Source organism: Rhodnius prolixus, unplaced genomic scaffold (assembly GCF_049639745.1).
Source record: "Rhodnius prolixus isolate KJV_2025 unplaced genomic scaffold, Rpr scaffold_5, whole genome shotgun sequence".
NCBI lineage: Eukaryota > Metazoa > Arthropoda > Insecta > Hemiptera > Reduviidae > Rhodnius > Rhodnius prolixus.
This window is the reverse complement of record NW_027411624.1, coordinates 16,670-39,408: the sequence shown is the minus strand read 5'-3', so window position 1 is coordinate 39,408 and position 22,739 is coordinate 16,670. Positions and strand designations below refer to the sequence as shown.

Below are 22,739 nucleotides of genomic sequence, written 5' to 3'. Positions count from 1 at the left end.
TAAGATTAAATTATAATTTATGAATGCATTTATTTCTACAATTTTACTTTTGTTAATTGTATTAAAACTGTCCGATCGTCAAAAACTGCACGAAAAAGCGTAACGTTGAAAAACACCCAAATTTGACAATTTTTTTCTCTTTTTCTATAAAAGATAAAATTCCCAAATTTTCTTTAAAATAAAGGGCAAACCCTCCTTTATGACTGTAATTTTTTGCAACAATCCAGATCTAATAGGTTTCGAGAAAAAAGTTGGCGAAAATGAGCAAAAATGACATTTATAGAAATAGTTGTTGTTGTTGTTGTTGTTGTTGTTGTTGTTACCTTTTTTGTAAACAACGTAGCGCCTAATCGCGTGAACCGATTTTCATGAATGAGGTGTCATTCGATTCGGAATTTATGTAGATGTGCCTTTTGGGGGTCTCGACCCTGTACATCGAATGGGAGAGGAGTTAGCCCTCTTTATGTAAGGCCCCCTCCAAAATTATTATTACTAATTACTCATTAAAGATTTTGAATGGATCGACAATTTATTGATGAAAATCGGTTCACTCATTGATAATATTAACGATTGCAATACTTTCTCTTAGTAGGTGTAAGAGCATGATGGCACTTAACAGCCACGTAGAGGAGCTTTAACCACTTCTTCGTGCTAAATTTTATCAAAATCGGACTAAGCGTTTCAGAAATATTGGTAATAATCGTTTTAGAAAGGGCCTTACTTGTGAGGGGGAAACTCCCCTCCTTATGAGGCATAGCGTCGAGACTTTAAAAGTGCAAATCTGTAGAATATTTCGATTGGAATGACACTTGATTGATGAAAATCGGTCATGAAAGTCGATAATTTTAAACGATTGCTATACTCCCCCTTAAAAAGTGTAAGAGCTGAAAGTCGCTCTGATGTTACGTAGGGTAGCCCTAACCCTATCATCCTACCAAATTTTATCATAATCGGGCCAAGATTTACAGAGTAATTAGTAATAATAATTTTGGAGGGGGCCTTACATAAATGGGGCTATCTCCTCTCCCATTCGATGTACAGCGTCGAGACCCCCAAAAGGCAAATGTACATAAAATTCCGAATCGAATGACCTGATTCATGAAAATCGGTTCGCGCGTTTAGGCGCTACGTTGTTTAGAAAAAAGGTATCAACAACAAGAAACAAGAGCAATTTTTGAAAATGCCGTTTTTGCTCATTTTCAGCAACTTTTTTCTCGTAATATATTAAATCTGGGTTTTGCCAAAAAAATTACAGTTATAAAGGAGGAATTGCCCTAAATTTTAAAAGAAATTTGGAAATAAAGAATTTTATCTTTAATAGAAAAAGAGAAAAAAATTGTCAAAGTTGGGTGTTTTTCAACGTTACGCTTTTTTGTGCAGTTTTTGACGATCTACCCTTATACAACTGTCCTACCGGACAGTTTTAATCTATGTTGGTTGCAGAGGGATGAAAGATGGAAGGAGATGAGTAAATGTTTGTGTGGTATTATGAATTTGCCTTTAAGTCGTAAGGAATTTTGAAGATTATACTGGTTGTTGGATAAGGGCTGTAGAATGTTGGGTAAATATTTGGTAAGTTGATAGGTGGGTGAACATATGAAAGAGATGATGGGCCTAAGAGGGAAGTTATGTTTATGTGTTTTAAGCAAGCGATAGATTATTGGAGCTAATGGGGAGTTGTTGATTAAGGATTTTGGTTCTAATGTGTTAATAAAGCAGTGATTGAAAATGCAGTTAATAAGTTGGATAGTGATTTTATTGATTGTATTGGTAGGATGGTTTTTGAGTTTTGTACATATTATGTATGTTTGTGGGAAATGAGTTGTAGGATTTTACTTTGATAATAAGTTTTTTTAATTGCTACCGTTTGATTAGTTTTGTGAGAGGGTAGGATTAATATGTCCGGGTTATTGGTTAAGTAAGTGTGTGTTTGGTTGGATAGTTTGTGAAGTAAGTGGTGTGTTTGTGTATGTTGTTGTTTGTGGTGCATGTACACAGTTAGTAATGGCGTTAATTGATTGCGATGGGATAAGATGCCTATCACTGTGTATTATGAATAAATAATAAGGTATATTGAAGGCTACTAATGAAATGAAAAGTTGTAACGTTTTTGACATTGTGATCCATGGCAAATTTAGGACAGAAATTGACTAAGATTTTGAGGAATTGCTGTGTGAGTTAAATTGACTAAGGAATTTTCTTTTGTTAGCAGAGATTGTTTCTTTTGCTATAGCAGACTTAACTTTTTGATGAGATTTGTTTTGTTGTGATTAAAAATTTGATTGTGGGGTGATAGTTGTGTTGGTTGAAAATGTTTTATGATATTGGCTGGAATAAGTTGATGTGCAGGAGATTTGTGTAAGTGAATCGGTTTGTTGATTTGTTGAAGGTTGCAATAGCAGATTTTAATTTGAATATTTAAGAAGCTTTTTTGAAAGTTGTGTGTGGACTTAATGATAGATTGCGTAAATTTGTGTACATGACTGGCCCACGATTTCAATAAGATTCAAGAGCAAATTGGAGAGTAATGTGTTTGTAAAATGGCATATTAGCACTAATATTTGTGGCTGTTAGTTTGTGTAACTCAAGCAAGCCGCCTAGCGACGTAAGTTTGAATAATTATAAAGAATTTATTGTATTTTACTGTTTATTTTTGTATTACTGTTTTTTTTTTCTATGTTAGTGACTGAAAATTGTTTTGTATTTGTAATATGGAGGCACTGAAGAGGACAATATATTTGTGGAAAGGTTGGGAAAAAGAGGAGTTGTTTTATTTGAGCGATTGATGGGAAATGTTGGATGGTAAATTGTTGATAATTTGTTATATTTGTATTAGATGGTTATTTTATGTATTTTGTTGAAGTGAAAAAAGTATGTAGGAAATGGATGTAATAATTTAGAAGAAAGTGGAAGAGAAGAAGTTGTAGTGACAAATGATCGATATGTAATGACGGGTCGATATGGACATAGCAACGTGCAAAAAAAGGTTATAGAGTAACCTAGCTGGGGTGAGCAATATAAGTTTATTTGTATTATTATTACAAAAATATAGTGTTCTATCGAGCTGTGTGTTATTTCCTTGTTTGTTTCACCACATTACAAAAAAGTGATGATGGAAGGTGAAAATTGTGAAAAGTAGGAAAAAGGAAATGTTAATGAGTTTGTTTATTGAAATTTGATGTTTTTCTCGTTAGTTGGAAGTTAAATTGGTTGTTGGATGTGTTAGTGAAGCATTAAAAATATGTAATAATAATAAGGAGAAGGATATGATGTATAGTAAAGTAAAGTATACATTTGTAATAAGTTTTATGGAAGGAAGTAGTTTTGTTGAAGTAGGAGTGAATTATAGAGAGGGAGTGAGTAGATGAAATTAGAATTGAGAAATGAATAATTTATGGTGAAGAATGAAGTGAGCATATTTTCATTGAGACAAAGCGGGACAAATGAGAATTAGAATTTAGTTATATATATTTTATTGTATACCTGCAGAAAAATGTATTTATTATTAATTGTTGGTAACTGTTGTATACTTATGTGGCCGAGGGATGTAGTCCAGTATAGAAGCTATTTTTTTTCACCGCTCGAGGGTACACGTAACTTGGTGGTCCTGACAAGGACCAGTTACAAAAATATATCGGCCCACGAATCGCTTATGGCGCTCCCCAGCGGGGAAACCACATAGTTGAGTGGCCCTGAAGTGAAGTGAGAGGCCCTGAAAAGGGCCGTAAGGTAATACCAGTGAACCGGCTTTGGGAGCCCCGGCAGTGTGGCCAGCACCCCGATAAACCCCGGTACCAATTGGCCTGGTCCTCGCTCGTATCTCACTCTGTGGTAGCGCTGGTGATTCTGCTTGCCTCTGTAGCTGGTGTACTAATGCGGCTCTTTCTACTGCACTTTCTTCTTTCTTCAATATATATGTACCGTCGAAAGAAGCAATCTGCCATTCCAGAGTGTTGAGAAAGACTTTTAAAATGGGCTATTTGCCTCTTTATCTATTTTATTTTTATTTATTAAAAAAAACATATATACATATAAAAATACATTGCTTATATTTAAAAAAATTATGTAGCTGTTCAATTATATAGGAAAGTAAAGTTGGGGTTCCAACAGTAACTACGTATAAAAATATTTGTAAAAAATAATATTTGAACATGATGATTTTTAATGAAATAAAATTTTTGATTTAAAAAAAATTGTGATTTTCTTTGACGGTGATATTTTTGATTGGAGTGAATACTTTGCAATAGATTGGGATCATTTATTAAAATGTGTTGAAATATTTGACATGAATTGGTGAAATTATATTTTACACTTAATATAGATTTAAAAGTTTTAATGTTGAACTGCATTTTTTCAGTTGTCCATATTTTATTGATACTAGAAAAAAAGATGTTCTCTTGCTGCATTTGTTGGTGGAAGGGAGAGCAGGAATTCTAGAATTTTCAAAATATTTTGACAAGGAATATTATTGTGTTTAAAATGAAGGAATAACTCTGTCCATTTTTGACTGTTTCCACATTTGCAGACAAGCCTTTTTACCAATGACACCTCATGAAAAAGATAATTTTGGCAAAGTTACTAATATATTGAAAAGATTTTGCACATATTATGTGAATTAAGCCGAGACGTAAGGACAATGATGGAACACCAGCGAGTAAATCTAACTCGGTACATTGCCTGATTTAGTTTACTCTGCATGCATTTGATGTGTTTTTTGAATGTATTTTTTATTTATTTATATTCACCATAATTTGTGTTTTGTTGTATTGTGATGATTTTTGTTGGAGAATAAAAGATAATTGAGTTGATGTAGTTAAAGAAGAAAGTTGATATTGTATTTATGTAGATTGAATATAATGGAAATGTTGTTATTATTATTGTAAGAGAAATAGTTGTTATGAATTTTGTTTTAAGTATGATTTTTGAATATGAGAATAAATGATTAAGTGAGTATTTGAAGAAATAAATAATGTTGAATTGTTTTAGGAAAGAAGAAGGGTGGTGAAGTAAGAAGGAGCGAGTATAAAGCCCGACCCCAGCCCGGTGAAGAGGCATTTGACTAGTAAGGGAGAATACAAGCGGACCGTACGGGAATCAATGTAGATTTAATTGTAATTTTTGAATAGAAATAAATTTGTGATAATTTTTTTTTTGTTTAATAATTTAGTTAAAGTCGATGGGATTGTTTGATGAATGTTTTTATTATGAAAAAAGTAAATGAATGAATTGAATTTTGATATCTCCTTAAAAAAAAACTTACAGTTTAAAAAGTTAAGTATAAGGGTTGATTAAACGCCAAAAGGTACACAAATCAGCAAGTACCCAACATTTCATTCAAGCTTAGTTGATATAATTTAAGTAATTTTGCTGCATTAACTTTTCCTTCACATTTTTTAGAATTTATTAGATGTCACAGACCCTTATGCTGGCCAGTTCGTTCATAATATTATTTGGTTATACTTATGATAAAATGTATATTATATCTTCGTTTTTAAATAGGTACTTTATTTTAACTCTATTCCAAATAATTATTATTCTTCTGATTTATCTTTAATATGCCCTTTATTCTGAAGTTGTCACATCTTATACATGCATGTTAAAGTAGAAAAAGACAAAGTTAGAGTCGGCTACTGTTTAAATTTGAATCACGGAGGATTTAAAACAATATTTCAGACTTGAATTCGTCTAACCGAAATATTCGTGAGCACAAATAACACACAGTTAATAACAAGTAGATTATTCAACAATTATTCATTTCTCAATTGTAATTTAATTTTACTTACAGTAAAATACTGGAATAATTAGCTGTCCTAAAAGTATGCAATACTTATTTATTTTATATTACATAACATATATATAACATTGTGAGAAGAACAGCTACATTGAGAGTGTGATTGAAGAAAACTATATTATTTTCTATAAAGCCAGATAATTATTACCTATTATTATAAACGTTTGACTACTACATAAAGTAACAATTACTTTAATCGAAGAATGAACTTAAACAGACGATTTTTATTAAAAATAAAATAATCGAAATCATTGATGTATGTTGGTGTAAGCATTTTTTTAAAAAAGTTTTTAAATTTTGTAGCCTCGTAATTTTTTTTATTCTTTATAACGTTTTCTTTTTAACCTGTAATTAATAGTTTGATTATTATAGATTAATAGATATTACAGTCAATCTACAGTGCTACTTGAACAAATTTTTTGTAGATGAAAATGGCCAGCATAAGGTTCTGTGACATCTAATAAATTCTAAAAAATGTGAAGGAAAAGTTAATGCAGCAAAATTACTTAAATTATATCAACTAAGCTTGAATGAAATGTTGGGTACTTGCTGATTTGTGTACCTTTTGGCGTTTAATCAACCCTTATACTTAACTTTTTAAACTGTAAGTTTTTTTTTAAGGAGATTTTTGTACCTTTTGGATAGATTTTCATTTTTGTCTATTTTGCAAAGTTACATATCTGCTTTACTGTTTTTTTTAAATTTGGAATAAGCAATTCTAACATTATAACCTGATAAGGTGTTAAGTAGGAACCGTAACTACCACTGGAGAGATCTTTTTAAAGAATGATTATAGTTGCGGTCCCCAAACCATCCTCAATATAACAATTTTTTTGAGAAAGCCTTTTTATATAAAATAGGAAGGTATTTGTACGTAAAAAGCAAATTTAAACTGCGATTTCAGACCTTCCTTTTAAGAGGAGTAAGAAAAATAAACGGGCGATTACAGTACTTCTCCCTAAAAGGCAAAGAGGCAAAGATTTTGAATCGAACGACAATTCATTAATGTAAATAGGTTCACCAATTGAAAATTTTAACGATTTCAGTACTTCCTCTTAGTAGGTGTAAGATCATGATGGCACTTCACAGCCATGTAGAGGAGCTTTAATCACTTCTTCGTGCTAAATTTTATCAAAATCGGACAAAGCGTTATAGAAATATTGGTAATAATAGTTTTAGAAACGGCCTTACTTGGGTGGGGCAAACTCCCCTCCATATGAGGCGTAGCGACGAGACTTTTAAAGTGCAAATCTGTACAAAATTTCGATTCGAATGACACTTCATTCATGAAAATCAGTTCACTTGTCGATAATTTGAAACGATTGCTATACTTCCCCTTAACTAGTGTAAGAGCAGATCGCCGCTTTAATGTTACGTAGGGGAGCCCTAACTCTATCATCCTACCAAATTTTATCAAAATCGGGCTAAGATTTACAGAGTAATTAGTAATAATAATTTTGAAGGGGGCCTTACATAAAGGGGCTAACTCCTCTCTAATTCGGTGTTCAGCGTCGAGACCCCCAAAAGGCACATCTACATAAAATTCCGAATCGAATGTCACCTCATTCATGAAAATCGGTTCTCGCGTTTAGGCGCTACGTAGTTTACAAAAAAGGTAACAACAACAACAACAACAAGAAGAAGAAGAAGAAGAAGAACAACAACAACAATTTCTGAAAATGCCGTTTTTGCTCATTTTCGGCAACTTTTTTCTCAAAATCTATTAGGTCTGGGGGGTTGCAAAAAAATTACAGTTATAAAGGAGGGTTTGCCCTATATTTTAAAGAAAATTTGGGAATTTTATCTTTTATAGAAAAAGAGAAAAAAATTGTCAAAGTTGGGTGTTTTTTAACGTTACGCTTTTTCGTGCACTTTTTGACGATCAATCCTTATACAACTGTCCTACCGGACAGTTTTAATATGTAGATAGAGTGCGTAAGAAAAGTTTACATATTTTTGTTTTATCTCGGTGGGAAAGGATATGTGAAGTGGCTTGTTTGATTAATGTTTGGAATGTTAGGATATGAAAATGGTTGATTATTTAATTTAAGTATTAATGTGCGTTGTGACACATGAAATACGTAAGATGAGAGCGACGTTGTGCTGTTACAGTTTTTAAGGGGAAGTATAGGAATGGTTTTAAATTATGGACAAGTGAAGAGATTTGAATGAATGAAGTGTGATTGGAATGTAAATATTGTGGAGATTTGCACTTTTAAAGTGTGGAGGAGGGGAGTTTGGCCGACCGTTTGTAAAACTATGATTAGGAATATTTGTAAAAGGGTTTGTGGGATTTTGATAAAATTTAGCAGGAAGTAGTGATTAAAGGTGCTGTAGGTGGCTGTGAAGTGCCATGATGCTGTTACAGGTACTAAGAGGAAGTAGTGAATGAGTGAAGGGATTTACATGAATGAATTGTGGTTGGATTGAAAATGATTGCCTTTTAGGGAGCAGTAGTGTAATTGGAGTTTATTTTTGTTACTGCTTTTAAAAGGAAGTAGTGAAATGGGAGTTTAATTTTGTGTATCTTTTGGCGTTTAATCAACCCTTATAGTTGAGTTTTGAAAGTGTAAGTTTTTGTTGAGGAGATACATATATTTAGTAAGAATAGTTTGAGATTTTGACTGTAATAAGTGTTTATTTTGAAAATTTGTGAAATATTGTGGGGTATGTAGACACTGTATGTATATTATAGAAATTTGTGAATATAGAAATATAGTTGAGAATTTGTATGAATGTATAAAATTGATTGTACATTGATGAAATATGATGAAGAAAGAATTAAAGTATGATGTGTGTAGTGAGTGGTATGTTTTGTGAGGGAAGTAGAAGTGGTTGTGTAGTGTGTGAAGTTTGATTGAAATATGTTTGAAAAAAATGAATTTGGTTGTTGATTAATGTGTGTATAATTTGAGGAAAGTTTGTTTGTTTGTTGGTTGGAGTAGTTTATTTGATGCGTGATTATGGCGCGAGTTTAGTGAAATTGTAACCAGATGGAAGGTTTGAGTGAGTGTGTTTTGGTTGTTTAATGTTTTTGAATGTAGTGAAATTGGGTATTTTGATTAATATTAGTGTTTAAAGAATAGTACTGTTATGATTAGTTGTTTGTATTGATTATGAATATTGAGAATATACTATGTTTGTTATTTGATTGATATAAAAAAAGAAATGTATATTTTTGTGGATGATACTATGTAAATTTTTGAAAAATTAAATGAATATATTAAAGGAAAATAGTAATTTTTTGATTGTGTAAAAATAATGACATTGTTTATAAGAAAGTTTAGGTGTAGAAAGAAATAAGAGGAAGTGTGGCTGTGTGTGGTTGGTAAATGAAGGAAGTAGTGAAAGGTTTTGGAAGTTGGGTGGAAAAATAATGTTTTATAATTTTGTTTGGGTTAGTTAAGAGAGATAAGAGTTTTATATGTTGAAAGTTTTGTTTAGTGGAAGGAATAGGGTTAATTTACTTGTAAGATTGTAGGATTTACATGGGTATTAGTGTTGGGTGAGCTTGTTATGGAATATATTGTTCTCTTACGGCATCAGTGCAAAATGGATCAAGATATTGGAAGGTCTGTACGGTTTGTCTAGTTTGAGGGTTAAAGTTGGTAATTCCTATACTGAGGAGGTGTCTGTCTGTAGAGGGGTGCTTCAGGGAGATACTATCTCCCCATTGCTTTTTGCTATCTTTATAAACGATTTGGATCAGTTTCTTTTGAATAATAACTGCAGCCCCGTCAGTTTAGATCACAGAACGGGAGTGGCAGCACTGCTTTATGCAGATGATGTCATTCTACTTTCGGACACGGCAGTGGAAGCGCAAAGAAAGTTAACGGCTTTGGAGCGTTATTGCAGTTTGAACGACCTACAAGTCAATGTTAGTAAATCTAAAATGTTAATATTTAAGAAAGGTCGTAATAAGAAGAGTAAAGAAGCATTCTATTATAATGGTGCTCCTCTGGAGATAGTCGCCACTCAGAAGTATTTGGGTATAACATTTTCGAACTCAGGTGTTTTCCTTGCAGCAAGCAAAGATATGATTTCGAAGTCTGTCGTTGCAATGAATATGTTAAGAGGAGCTTGTACTAAATCAAAATTAAATTCATGGCCCTCCCTACTCAGATTATTTGAAAGTACAGTCTGTTCTGTTTTGCTTTATGGTTGTGAACTTTGGGCGTTACGATACTGTGACCAAATTGAAATTATACAATCTAAATTTTTTAGGTCTTTATTTTTTTGGCCTATTAACACTCCAAGTTATATGATTCGTTTAGAGACAGGGCAAATCAGGTTGAAACTTATTGTTTTTAAGTCTGCTATCAGCTGGCTAATCAAACTATTAAGCATGCCTAATAATAGGTTTCCTAAAGTAGGTTTCGACAAGCTTCTCTCTTTAGATAAATCCTCTAGTAATTCTGTCAAACACAACTGGGTCTTGCAACTGAAATGTCTATTTATTGAGGCAGGTCACGGCCATGTTTGGAATAACCTAGATGTGACTCACTTGAAGAGCAACAAACATAAAATATTAAATGATTATCGTGCCGTTCTGTATAATTATGATTGTAACCGGGCTGCTAACTCCTCTTTTAGTGCACTCTTTAACAGCATTAGATATATTGATTGTCACAATTTTTGTCTGCTAATGCTCCCTATGCAATGAAGAGAGTCATTAGCCAGCTGCGATTAGCCTCAGGAAAAAATTTAAGAGTATATATAGATAACACCAAGTATACGATCAACCTTGATGAAAGTTGTAAATTGTGTCATCAATGTGCAGAAAATCTACATCATCTTTTTTGGTCGTGTCCCTTCTACGGGCACTTTAGAATTAAATATATTAATAAATACGTCTTCAGAAATGTGAATGAGTTATTATATATCTCTAAAGTGGAGCAAATTTATGATATATTCTATTTTGTTTGCAACTTTTTAAAACTGAGGTCATTTTTATTGAATGAATAATACAGTGTTGTAGACTAATTCATAATTATTGTATATTTGGATTTGTAAATCACTTACTGGAAACATTTATGTTCAAAATATTATTGTTATCTTTTTAAATCCATTGCCCTTATTTAGTATTATTTTGGTTAAATTCATTTTATTTTATATTGCATTGTACTATTATTATCATTATTTTTATTACATTAATCGCTTTTTCTTTTTTCCTCGTCTGTAAAAGTAATACTTTTCATTTTCAATTTTTCTATTTCTTGTTATTGATTAGTTTGTTTTTGTTTGTCAAACCCACCCCATCTGTATTGTACAACTATGTAAACGGATGTAAAAATAAATAAATAAAATAAATAGTGTTGGGTGAGTTGATGTAGGTATGTAGAAGGGAAGGCAATGAATGAAGGGAGGCAGGCGTAGGGCCGGACAGAAATATGGGAATGTGTGGGGAGATGTATTGGCGGAGCAGCGAAGAAGCGTACGAGGCAGTGAGAGCAGTGAAGTAGGCAGAACAGGCAGTTAGCCGGTGCGGGCAGGCATATGTATATGTAGCTAGCTAGTTGTAAAGCGAGGCACACCAGCCAGCCAGTAGAGTGAGAGGGAGAGTGAGGTAGGGAGACTAGCTATGTGATTGGCTAGGAGGATTGTGCTTGAAGGTTGAGATAAATGAAATAATGGTTTTTATGTAAGAGCAGTATAAGTTTGAAAATTGATTGATTAAAAAAATGAAGAAATGCATAGGTAAAGGTTATGTGTAAATTAAAGGGTACTTGTAATGAAATTTTGGGAAAATGGAAATAAAATAAAATATAATAGATTTAAAGAAAGGAAGAGAAATGGAGAATTTTGAATGATTTTGTTGAATTTTATGATTATTATTTATTTAATTGGGAAAAGAAGTGTTTTTTGTATGAAGGAGATAGGTAAGTATTGGAATAGTAATAGCGGAAATGGTAGCTAGCTACGTAGGTAGGGACACTTGAAAAGAGATGTTTTGTTTGGAAATAAGATGAAGGCAGTGACTGGAGCAACTACTGTCCTGCTGGTGGCGCTAGTGAGGATTATCACTTGATTTATTGTTAAGAATGAAAAATAGAATTGAATAGAATAGAATTTGATATAGACAATTTATGTGTAGAGGTTAATTTATTGCTATTAGGGTTACATACGCTTTTGAGGAAGTGAGTGAAGCATAAAAGTAGATAAGTAATAATAATAATATTAAGTAGAAAATATAAAAATAAGAATAAAATAGAAATACAAAAGTAAAATAAAATAAGAGTAATAAAAGTTTAAAAAAAAAAATGAAATAAAATGAAAAGAAATAATAATAATAATAATAATTATAAGTTGAAATAAGATTTGTAAAAGAGAGATGGTTGGAAATAAAATATAAAGTTGAAAATAAGAAAAAAAGTTATGAGGAGAGAAATGAAGATAAAGTAAAAGAAAAGTTGTAATTGTAAGAGACTGTTTAGAATAATTGTATATGGCATTTACCTGATGTTTAGATTTTATAGTTTTTATTTTTTTAAAGAGAATTTCTTTTGGAGGATGAAAATTGGTTGTAAAAAATGGAAAGGAAGTAAGATGGATTGGAAAAGAAAATGCATTATTGAATGTAGACAAGAAGAGGAGGAAATGAAGGAAATATGATTGTAGTAAAATGTACAGTGACTGGCATTAATACTACATAGAAAAGTTTGTATTTTTTTTGTTTTAAATAACATTAGCAACATGTGTAGAAATTATATATAAGTATAAATGGATGAAATTGCAAACTGTTGGGTAGGACTTTTTGAAAAAGTGTAAAATAAGGCTGTGAAAAATATTGGGACACCAGAAGTGGTAGAGTTTAAATGTTGAATATTTAAAATCTGCTACTATTTTGACTTACAACAGCCCTGAAAGGATGAGGCATGGATGAAAGAAGTTTTTGGTTAATTAAGGTGGTGTTTTTTCCCATTCTTGCAGGAAACATGGTTTTAATGAATTTTTGTTAGATATTACTCGTTTGCTTAAAGCACTAGCTAAATATTGCCATAAATGTTGAATGGTATTAAGATGTGGAGACTGCGGAGAGGTTTGTAAAACTTTTGGGCAACTATATATTTGGGGTGGTTATCTTGGTAGAATTTAAAAGACCCTAAAGTACCCAATTTTTTGGCAGTTTTTTTCAAATTATTTTTTAATATATTACTATAAACCATTTTGTCCATCATTCCATGAATAAAGACTAATTGTGGAAATGCTGATGCGGACATCCAGCCCGAAACCATAACTGACCCACCTCCACCCGGAGGTGCAGCTTTAAAACCCTTTAAAGTTGGCTGTAAATTCTTGTTTTCGAGTTGAGCATTCGCTTTCCTCCAGACCATAACCCTTGCATCAGACTGAAGAACATAAAATTTTGATTCATCGCTAGAGTATATGATTGCAAAAGTCACTACTTCCATTAAAATATTTTTCGGCAAATTTCACTCTCTTAATAGGATTTATGTTACTGACAAAAGAATCCTTGCAGGCTACCCTACGATGATAGTGGAGTTTTCTTAGCACTCTGCGAACATTTTTTGCTCTGTGAAGAAGTGAAAAATTTGACATTGAAGTTTGGGAGCACTAAGTCGGTGATCTTTTTGAATTCTTTTAATATATAACGCTGCTATATATATTTCCAAATTGTATAAATATTGGGGCAAAAGCTTGGACAAACTATGAATTATAATAGTGTGCCAATATTTATGAGAGGTAGAATTTGCACTTATTATTATACATATATATTTTTTTTTAATCTACGAAAACATTTTTATGTACTTGATAAAATAGTTTTTATTAATTAATAGTAACTATAAAATGAAATGAATTTATAAAAATTTGAATAAATTCGGTGTCACTTTTAATTTTGGTGAATTTTTAACTTGTGTATGTACTGTCTGTCTGAATATTAATGGGAGTGACTGTATATGAGGATGGGTTGAAATAAAGTTGTGTTTATTTTATTTTATTGTTGATTTTTCAGTGGAACGAGTTGATTGAAATGGGTATTTTTAAAAAAAGTGATTCCGCCCCGCCCGCCCGAAAAAATTGAGGGAAATTAAAATGAAAATAATGAATACTGTAGTGGTTTACAGTAAAATAAAAGTGACTTGAGGCTAGTATGTAGAAGTTGACTGACACTAGCAATTTGATTGGTTAAATGGACTGGAATTGGTGGAGTTGAATGAGGAGTGATTTAAATGTTTTTGAAAGCGGACGGACTGGTTGGATTTTTTGGTTGAGTGAATCTAGCGAATAGAAAATGGTGGAGCTGGAAGCGGAGTTGAGTAAGTAAAGCAGTTAGGTAATACTATTTTTTAGGTGAGTTGACATGTACAGGATTTAAGTTTGGCCAATGAAGATAAGAGAAAGAGCGTCCAGCCGCTAAGTTAAAGATTTGGCACACAGGTTTTTCTTTTTGTAAAATAATAAGATGTTTTAAGATTGAAATGTTTGAGTTTTGTATTGGGCTTGGAGTTTGTCTTTAGGCAGAAGTTGGGTATTAACTTGGTTAAAATTATGGAAGAAAAGTGTTTAGTTTGAATTAATGGGCGATCTAATTGAGACAGTCCCGGACAGTTTACTTTTTCAAGTTGTGTTGGGTGTTCCGTGATAGATTTGGTTTGGGCAAATGAAAAGTGTATTAATTTTATTGATGATTTTTATGTTAATTAACTGAGAGCATTTGCCTGTTGTTTTGTCCTTAAAGTTACGTGGTAATATAAAACTAGGTAAAAACTATTTGACTTGCTGAAAATTTGTATGGAATTGAAAATGAAGTGAATTGTAGCATGAGAAAATGATTTGTAGTAAACATGTGCAAGTAGATTTTGCTTGGGAAACAGCAGATTGCTTAAATAAAAAGTGAATAAAATCGATTGAGAATCATGCCTGTGAGGTTGGTATGTTTAAACATGTGAAATATGGTGAAAATAATTTGAAAAAAGCATGGTTTGACCGGGAATGCTATAAGTGTAAAACTTTAGTTGAAAAAAATGATAGAAGCTGGAAATTTAATAAATAACTTGCAAGCGTATATTATTTGTAAAAAAAACTATATGAATGTTATAAAGTTTAAAAAAGTTGAGTTGTACGAAGATATTTGTAACAAAGTTTGAGATTGTAGGAAGAGTTGAGACTTTTGGAAAAGAATAAAATATACTAGAAGATACGAGGTTAAAATGCCTTCTCCCATTGCTATGGAAGCTTGGAATACCTATCTATTAAATTGATACCCTCCTAATATTTATTTATTTATTTATACTACATTAAAGCGTGAGGCTTATTGTAGGGAGTTGGGTAAAGTATTTACATAAGTATTTAGAAAATTGAAGAACATAAAACAAAACAAAAAATGAAATTCCATAAAAAAGAAAGAGAAAGTAACATCTTTATCAGTATAATAACTTAGATAAAATAAAACCAATACTTAGTAATAATAATAATAATATTACAAGAAAATAATCTAAATGAACCAGCACAGGATAGATAGATAGATAGATAGATAAAGTCTTTTATTTAAATATGTACATAAATTTCAAAATTAACAGATCAACTTATTCAATAATTATCAAATAAAGGACATACGCTTGTACAAAACCATCAGCGGGGGTGCTAGCTAGCAAATACAAAATAAATGTTCTTTAATAATATACAATTCCCAATAAAGGACAAATAATAAATAAATAAATAATATATCAATAATAAATCATATATATAAATAAATATTCTTAACTAAATAAGTATGGAAAACATTGTATACGAGTAAATAATATGTATTTTAGTAAATCGATAATAAACTAAAAGAAATACTTTTTATATTAAATAAAATAAATTCTTTATTTTACACTAATCGATTAATTATGTATCTTTTCATATCGTAAGATCCAAGCACGCTTGGTGTAATTGAATAAAGAAATCCAATCACCATTTAGATACTGTATTAATTCTTGTTGGGACAATATAATCTTATTTAAAAACTTCAATCGGAGATCTCTATAAGCAGGGCAAATACAAATGAAGTGAATGATATTTTCTATTTCTTCCCTACTGCATAGCGAACAGACTTGTGATTCATTACTATTGTATCTTTTATAATTTAGATTCAATAGTTCTCCTCTTATTTTAATTATCCAACTAATATTGTCAGTTGTATATTTATCGCAGAAATAGAATGATTCATCACCGAAACTGAAATTTAGATATTTATAAATTATACTAAACTGAGAATTTTGTGCTCTAATTATGCATGCTTCTATATGATTTCTGTGAATTTGTTCTCTTAATAAATTTAACTCCTTTTTACAATCATCTACATTATCAAAATTGATTTTTATTATTGAGCCATTTTCCGAATTTACATTACAAAGATCCTTATACCAATAAATTTGTCTTTTAATTGTCTCTAATGCTACTATCTTAGGGTACCTATAATTTGGCATACTTAGTACTTTTATAATGTAATTATGATGTAACTGCAATGTATGGATGTACAATGGAGGCATATTTGTTTCCAAGGTGATAATGTAATTTGGGGTGTTCCTAGGCAATCTTAATAACTTTTTAATAAAGTACGTGAATAACTGTTCTCCTTGCCTATAAGACTTTCCACCCCAAACTTGCGCGCCATAGCACATGATTGCACGAGAAACAGCGTTGAACATTTCTAACTTGGCCGAAACAGGAATTTTGCTATTTGCTATAAATGATTTCCAAACGGAATTTAGACCTATTTTTGCCTTTAATAATTTATCATTTAAATGTTTATTTAAATTTAACTGAGGAGTTATGCGCAATCCAAGATATTTGTAACAATTAACTATTTCTATATTTTCATTACCTAAAGACCAACGCTCTTTATTAGACGGTCTTGCGCCGTTTCGACATACCATTACTTTTGATTTATTTGTGTTAATCTTTAGGTTCCATTTGAGGCAATACTTTTCTAAAACATGAATATTATATTGTAACTCAACAGGATCCAATGCAATCACCGCTATGTCGTCAGCAAAGGCTAACAATTTAATTTTATTTCGGTTAATATTAATTCCTCCTATAAGATCATCTTCAATATCATTAATAAAAAGGGTAAAGAATAAAGGGCTCAACAATGCCCCCTGTTTTACACCCATTGTTGTCTCAAATTTATGAGAATATTCATTTCTATACCATACCATTGCTTCTGTATTCTCGAAAAGTTCCTTTATAATACGCACTATTTTTGTAGAAATTCCGATTTCATGTAATTTATAAATTAGAGCGTGACGATCCACTCGATCAAAAGCCGCAGAGAGGTCTAGAAAAAATATATAAACTTTCTGTCTTTTTTCCGCCAACTTAATATTTATAATATTTGATAAGGTAAATAGATTATCGACAGTGGAATACCCTGGTGTAAAACCTGCTTGAAATTCACTCAGAATGTCATTATCCTGCACCCACTGCGTCAATCTTCGCAATAATAAACCTGAAAAAATTTTCCCAATGGTATTTTCAAATGCAATTCCTCTATAGTTTGTATCCCCATTTTTGTGTATTGGATATATCACTGATTTTTTAAATTCCAGTGGTACCCATCCCTTTTCGAAAATATTATTAAAATAGCTCAAAAGGATTTCATGGAAATTTTCAGGCGCATATTTGTAAAACTCATATGGAATTTGGTCAGTCCCCGGTGCTTTATTTATTTTAGAGTTATCTAATACTACTTTTAATTCAGACATTGTGAACGGTTTATCCAGAAATTCATTTATCACAAAGGGTGAAGCATAAGAAATACGGACAGTGAGTAGCGGCGGATTATAGAGAGCCCTGAAGTAATTTATCCATTCTATTAAATCTATATCCCCTCCAACTATAAATACCTTATTCTTAAAATTATTCACTAAATCCCAAAACCCTTTGGTATCCTTAATAGTTTTAAACTGATTTACTAAATCTGTGTAATAATCCTTTCTCTTTTGATCACATAGAGCTTTATAATGTTTATTAAATTTTTGGTACAAACTTCTATCCTCATCATTATTTGTTTTCCTAAACTTTTTTAGTTCCTTAAGCGACAATGTACGCAATTTTTTTACAATCCTTATCAAACCATTTCTGATTTTTCCGCGCTCTATAACTACCCTTTGCATTATAATTTAGCTGGAAATTGGAGGAATCCGATATCAGGTTGTAGATATGATCCAAGTCTAGCACTGTGCACTTTGCTCTACAATCTTCTGTGTTTATCCGTAATTTATTTTGAAAATTAAGTTTATTTTGCATATTCCAGTTGAATTTAGGGAGTAGAGAGAGAACATTACCATCCGAAACACCGTGACCACGAATTTTAAAAGAAACAACTATTGGCATATGGTCCGAAAAGGACTGAGTATCTACTTCAAAATTATCTATCAATGGAATACATTCTTTAGAAGCCACACAAAGATCAATTACGGAACATCCCACAGCACTGACAAATGTGAATTCTCCGTTACAGTCTTTAATCGTTCTACCATTTAATATCAGCAAGTCATAATCACTAAAGCATTCTAACAGGCGACATCCACTCTTATTTACAATTAAATCTTTTGACTTTCTTTTTGGAAATATTACATTTCTTTCTTCAAAAAACATTTTAGATGGTATATTCTGTAAACTGCCAATTCTAGCATTAAAATCACCTATTAACATAAAACTGAAATATTGAAAGTCATATAGAAATGTACACAGTTTTTCATAATCCTCATACCATTTATTGCAGTTTAAATATACCGGTAGTATATACAGATTGCTATTAGCAATTAACAGTTGTATTACATGAAATTCATTTAATTTAACTACCTTACTTATTTTCAGTAAAAATTTTGTGTTTTTAACTCCATAAATATGCCCCCCCCCCACTTGCTCTACCAAATATTTTTGATTTTTCAGCTGGAATAAAAATAATTTTAAACTCAGGAAAACATTTGGTAACTAAATAAGCATCGTTGTCTAATAAAAATGATTCAAACAGAAAAAATACATGGAAACTACTTACATAATCAATAAACTCAGAATTATGCACTTTATTTCTAAAACCCGCGATATTATAGGATAAAATGCGTAATGATTTTAATTTATTTTTGTTAGGGTTTACTAAAGATAACATACCATCATGAGCACCAATACCTTCGTTATCAGATTCACCAATTACATTTTCATGTACGCCTTCGATGAGTCCAGTTGTAGTTGCCAGTGTCAGATTGGAAGCAGTTTCATATTGAATAAGTTGACGCTATTTTTGCTTAGAACTAGTTTCTCCTTTATTTTTTCCACTACTTGTGGCCCTCTACCAGCACAGGATACTAAATGAATTTTTGAATATTATAAAATCACACATTTAGGTTTATACATTTTTTTTTTTTTATAATCAGTTAAATTTGTAACTTTAATTTGCTTAAGTTAAGGCTGCTATGAATATAGAAGTAAATATGATTGAGTTGTTGAATAGAAACAATATCCAGTATGGTGATGACATTACTACAGTCGTCCACATTCTTTATATATTTACTTAAATATTTAGTTCTAGCTGTAGAATATAAAGGACAGTTTAGCAGAAAGTGAAGAATATCCTCTCTATGTGGAAGTGAGCAACAACGGCATTGTTCTTTGTGGAAAATAAACTTTTCACCTTTAATGTATAGTCTGGTATGGTGCTTGGAGGCTAAACGTAACTAACAGACAGCTCTAATTTTGTTAATATGAGTGTTAAATAATATATATGAGTAATGAAAATTGAAATAACAGAAACTTGTATAATAATTATTATAACTAGAACTGATAACTTTGTCAATATCTTGACTTAACAAATTGTTACTGTACGCAAATAGCATATTATGAAATTCACTTTCAATTAACTTGACATCTTGATCATCAGATCTGGCAATAGAGGTTAAACAGTTTCTGAAGTCATGGGTCGAGTTAAAGGGCAAGTGAAAAGTATGGAAGAGTGCAGCTAGTCTGTTGTAGCAGATTTTAGGCGTTCTATCATGTGACATATTAAGCAGACAGACCCACCATTTGAGCATTCTCTTAAATATCTTGAATTGGGTGTGAATACGGCCAGTTTGGGGTTGATATAGCTGCTAATATTGAATACGATTACTGCTTGAAGTTAGATGTTAGTGAGCCTCTCTTAGACAATGCTATTAATGCTAATGAAATGGCAGATTGTTTAAAAAGATGTAAACTAGGTAAAGCTGGTGGGCAAGATGAAATAAATGATGACTTTTTTTATAAATTGACCTGAAAATTGGCTACTTTATTTGGAAGTGTTTTTTAATAAAATAATGGAATGTGAAGATATTGGTGTAAAATAGTGATGTTTATGTTGGATAAAAAAGGGGATAAAATGTGCAGAGATAACTACAGGGGTATTGGTGTGGTTAATTGTTTGGTTAAGATTTTCACTCAGAAAATGTAGTTGCAGAGTTTGTGAACTGTATAGGTGAGATAAATTATGGTATTAAAAAGAAAAATGTTGATTGTCTTTTGGTAGACTTGCAAAGAGCATTTGACTGGATTTGTGACCATTTTCTTTGGGAAAAGCTTAGAAAATTTTAGAAAAATTATATAAGGAGGCAACTGTGAGTATTAGAGATAATAATGGATATTGTATAAAGGTGAAGCTGAAGGAAGGAGTAATTGAGGGAGAAATTTTGAGTGCCATTTTTTGTAACCTATTCGTATCGGATTTGGAGGGTTATTTGAGAATTGGAATTGATGAGAAAAAGGATATTATCCTATTGGGTTTTTGGAGATAGCCCCTCCGATTTAAGAAAGAAATGAAAAGTATTAGTGTTTGGTTCCCCAAGAGTGGCGGCCCCCCAGACTTGTTTTTTCCCTGAGTCAGTTGGCGGAATTGGGTGAGCACGAGGAGAGAGGGGAGGCGCTGGTAGGACGTGAGGTCAAGCGTCTGGGTGAAGCATTGTCGGCCATGTTAGCGTCCTTTTTCTTGCTTTTACATTGTGAAAAGTTTGATGATATAAAAACCTGGTTTTTTGTTCACAAGTTTTATGGACAAATCGTTAATCTGTTGGACAACATATATATATATATATATTCGTATGTAATTAGCGTAATTATTTTATTGTATTTAGTGCGCGTCAAGCACGTTGTTAAGTACAAGGTCATTTCCCCAGTTACATATTGTATTGAACTATTAATTATTGTAATTATTTTTCCCTTTTGTCATTATATAAATTGGTTATCCTCATGTGTATATCGCCTTGTACATTTGACTATTTTATTGTATTTAGTGCGCGTCAAGCACGTTGTTAAGTACAAGGTCATTTCCCCAGTTACATATTGTATTGAACTATTAATTATTGTAATTATTTTTCCCTTTTGTCATTATATAAATTGGTTATCCTCATGTGTATATCGCCTTGTACATCTGACTATTTTATTGTTCTCAGAGTTTATGGATTATTAATAAAGTATTGAATTGTATCTATGGAAAAAGTGTTTTGAAGACTGGTGGCGTCCCCCACTATTCCAGCCTTAATTTGAATTGCTTCTCTATCCACCCCCCTTCCTTTTGAACATTTTTCAATTAGAGTGCTATTGAAGCTTAAAGAAATTGCAGGTTAATAGAGGGAAAGTTAAAAGTTGTGAAAATGTTTACTTTGGTTGTTCCATGCTGGAGATGGTTTGCTATTTTAATTATTTGGGCATTACATTTTGTAGATGTTGACTTTTTAAAGAGGCTAAAGATGAAGGAAGCGGTTAGGAAGAGTGAACTTTGCAATGGGCTGATTGTTTAATATTTTTTCGAAAAATAATTGAAAATGTTGGGAATGAAGAATGTATCTTTTTAATTGAATAATTAGAAATGCTGTGCTGTATGGTGCTCCCGTGTGGATGCTGTAGAATGTAGATTTATTAAAAGAAGGTTAAATGTTAACCAATGTAGTGTGAAAATGTGTTTTTGAACATTGGTGAAGGTTGACAGTGAAAGGATGAATGATAAATTGAACTGTTACTCAGAATTGCGAAGTTTAATTAATAAATTGATTGCATCCTTTGTGTGGCGAAATAATTTGAGTAAATCTGATTTAGACTGTATCGTTGATAGATATAGGGCTTATTTATTTAATGAAGATGTTGCGAGAGGAAGAAATTGTAATTATAGTAAAGATTTGATTTGCATGGAATAATTGGTAAAGAAATATTGTGCTAACCTTATCTCCTGTTGGATATTGCTGTAAAATATAAAGGCCTATTTGCTGAGCTAAGATTAAATGGCAAACAAACATTTTTGAAAATTGACTATAGACAATGTAAGTTTTAAAATTAGTGGTGAAAATGTTTGTAAGCTGTGCAAGAAAGAGGTGGAAGATGGCAGGGATATTTTTATAGGGAAGCTTTTGATGGAGAGTAGTTAGGAATGAGAAGAAAGAAAGCCTTTTCCTGTTGTAGAAATACATGAATTTTTGGCTAAAATTAAGAGAATTTCTATTATTATTTTCTATTTGTTAACCTTATATTTTTGTTTATTTTATTTATATTTTAGTAGTGTATTCATTATTAGTAGTTGTGCGTTTTTTTTGTTATTAAAAATATAATTTAAAAAATAAATAAATAAATATGGTTATTGCAAAATGTATTACTTTTATTTAATTTTTTTGTTTTTTATATTAAGTATTTTATTTGTTAAAGAACGATTTTTAGTTATTCTTTATATGTTTAAGTTAAAAGTGTAGTTTTATTTTATGTTTTTGTTTGTAAACAGAATTCGATTGTAACGACTGATAAATGTAAAATGTAATAAGATGTTTTAAAAGGTTGATAGTAAATAAAAATTTCTTTGTTTATGAGTAATTATGATTTTGTTTGAATTTTATTTTATGGGAATAATTTGCTAGCCATTTGCAAATGAAGTTACAATAAGGACAAAACTGGAGTTTGTTTAATTTTTATATTTGACTGGCCT

The 22,739-nt window shown here is 31.4% G+C and overlaps 1 long non-coding RNA gene across 1 annotated transcript; it reads left to right on the top strand.

Annotated features, from left to right (window-relative positions):
* Nucleotides 1-1,145: 1,145 nt before the first annotated feature.
* LOC141458993 (uncharacterized) lies at nt 1,146-8,612 on the top strand. The gene is made up of 2 exons (XR_012461339.1): nt 1,146-4,668; nt 4,987-8,612. It is a non-coding gene; the product is annotated as an uncharacterized lncRNA (long non-coding RNA).
* Nucleotides 8,613-22,739: the final 14,127 nt, after the last annotated feature.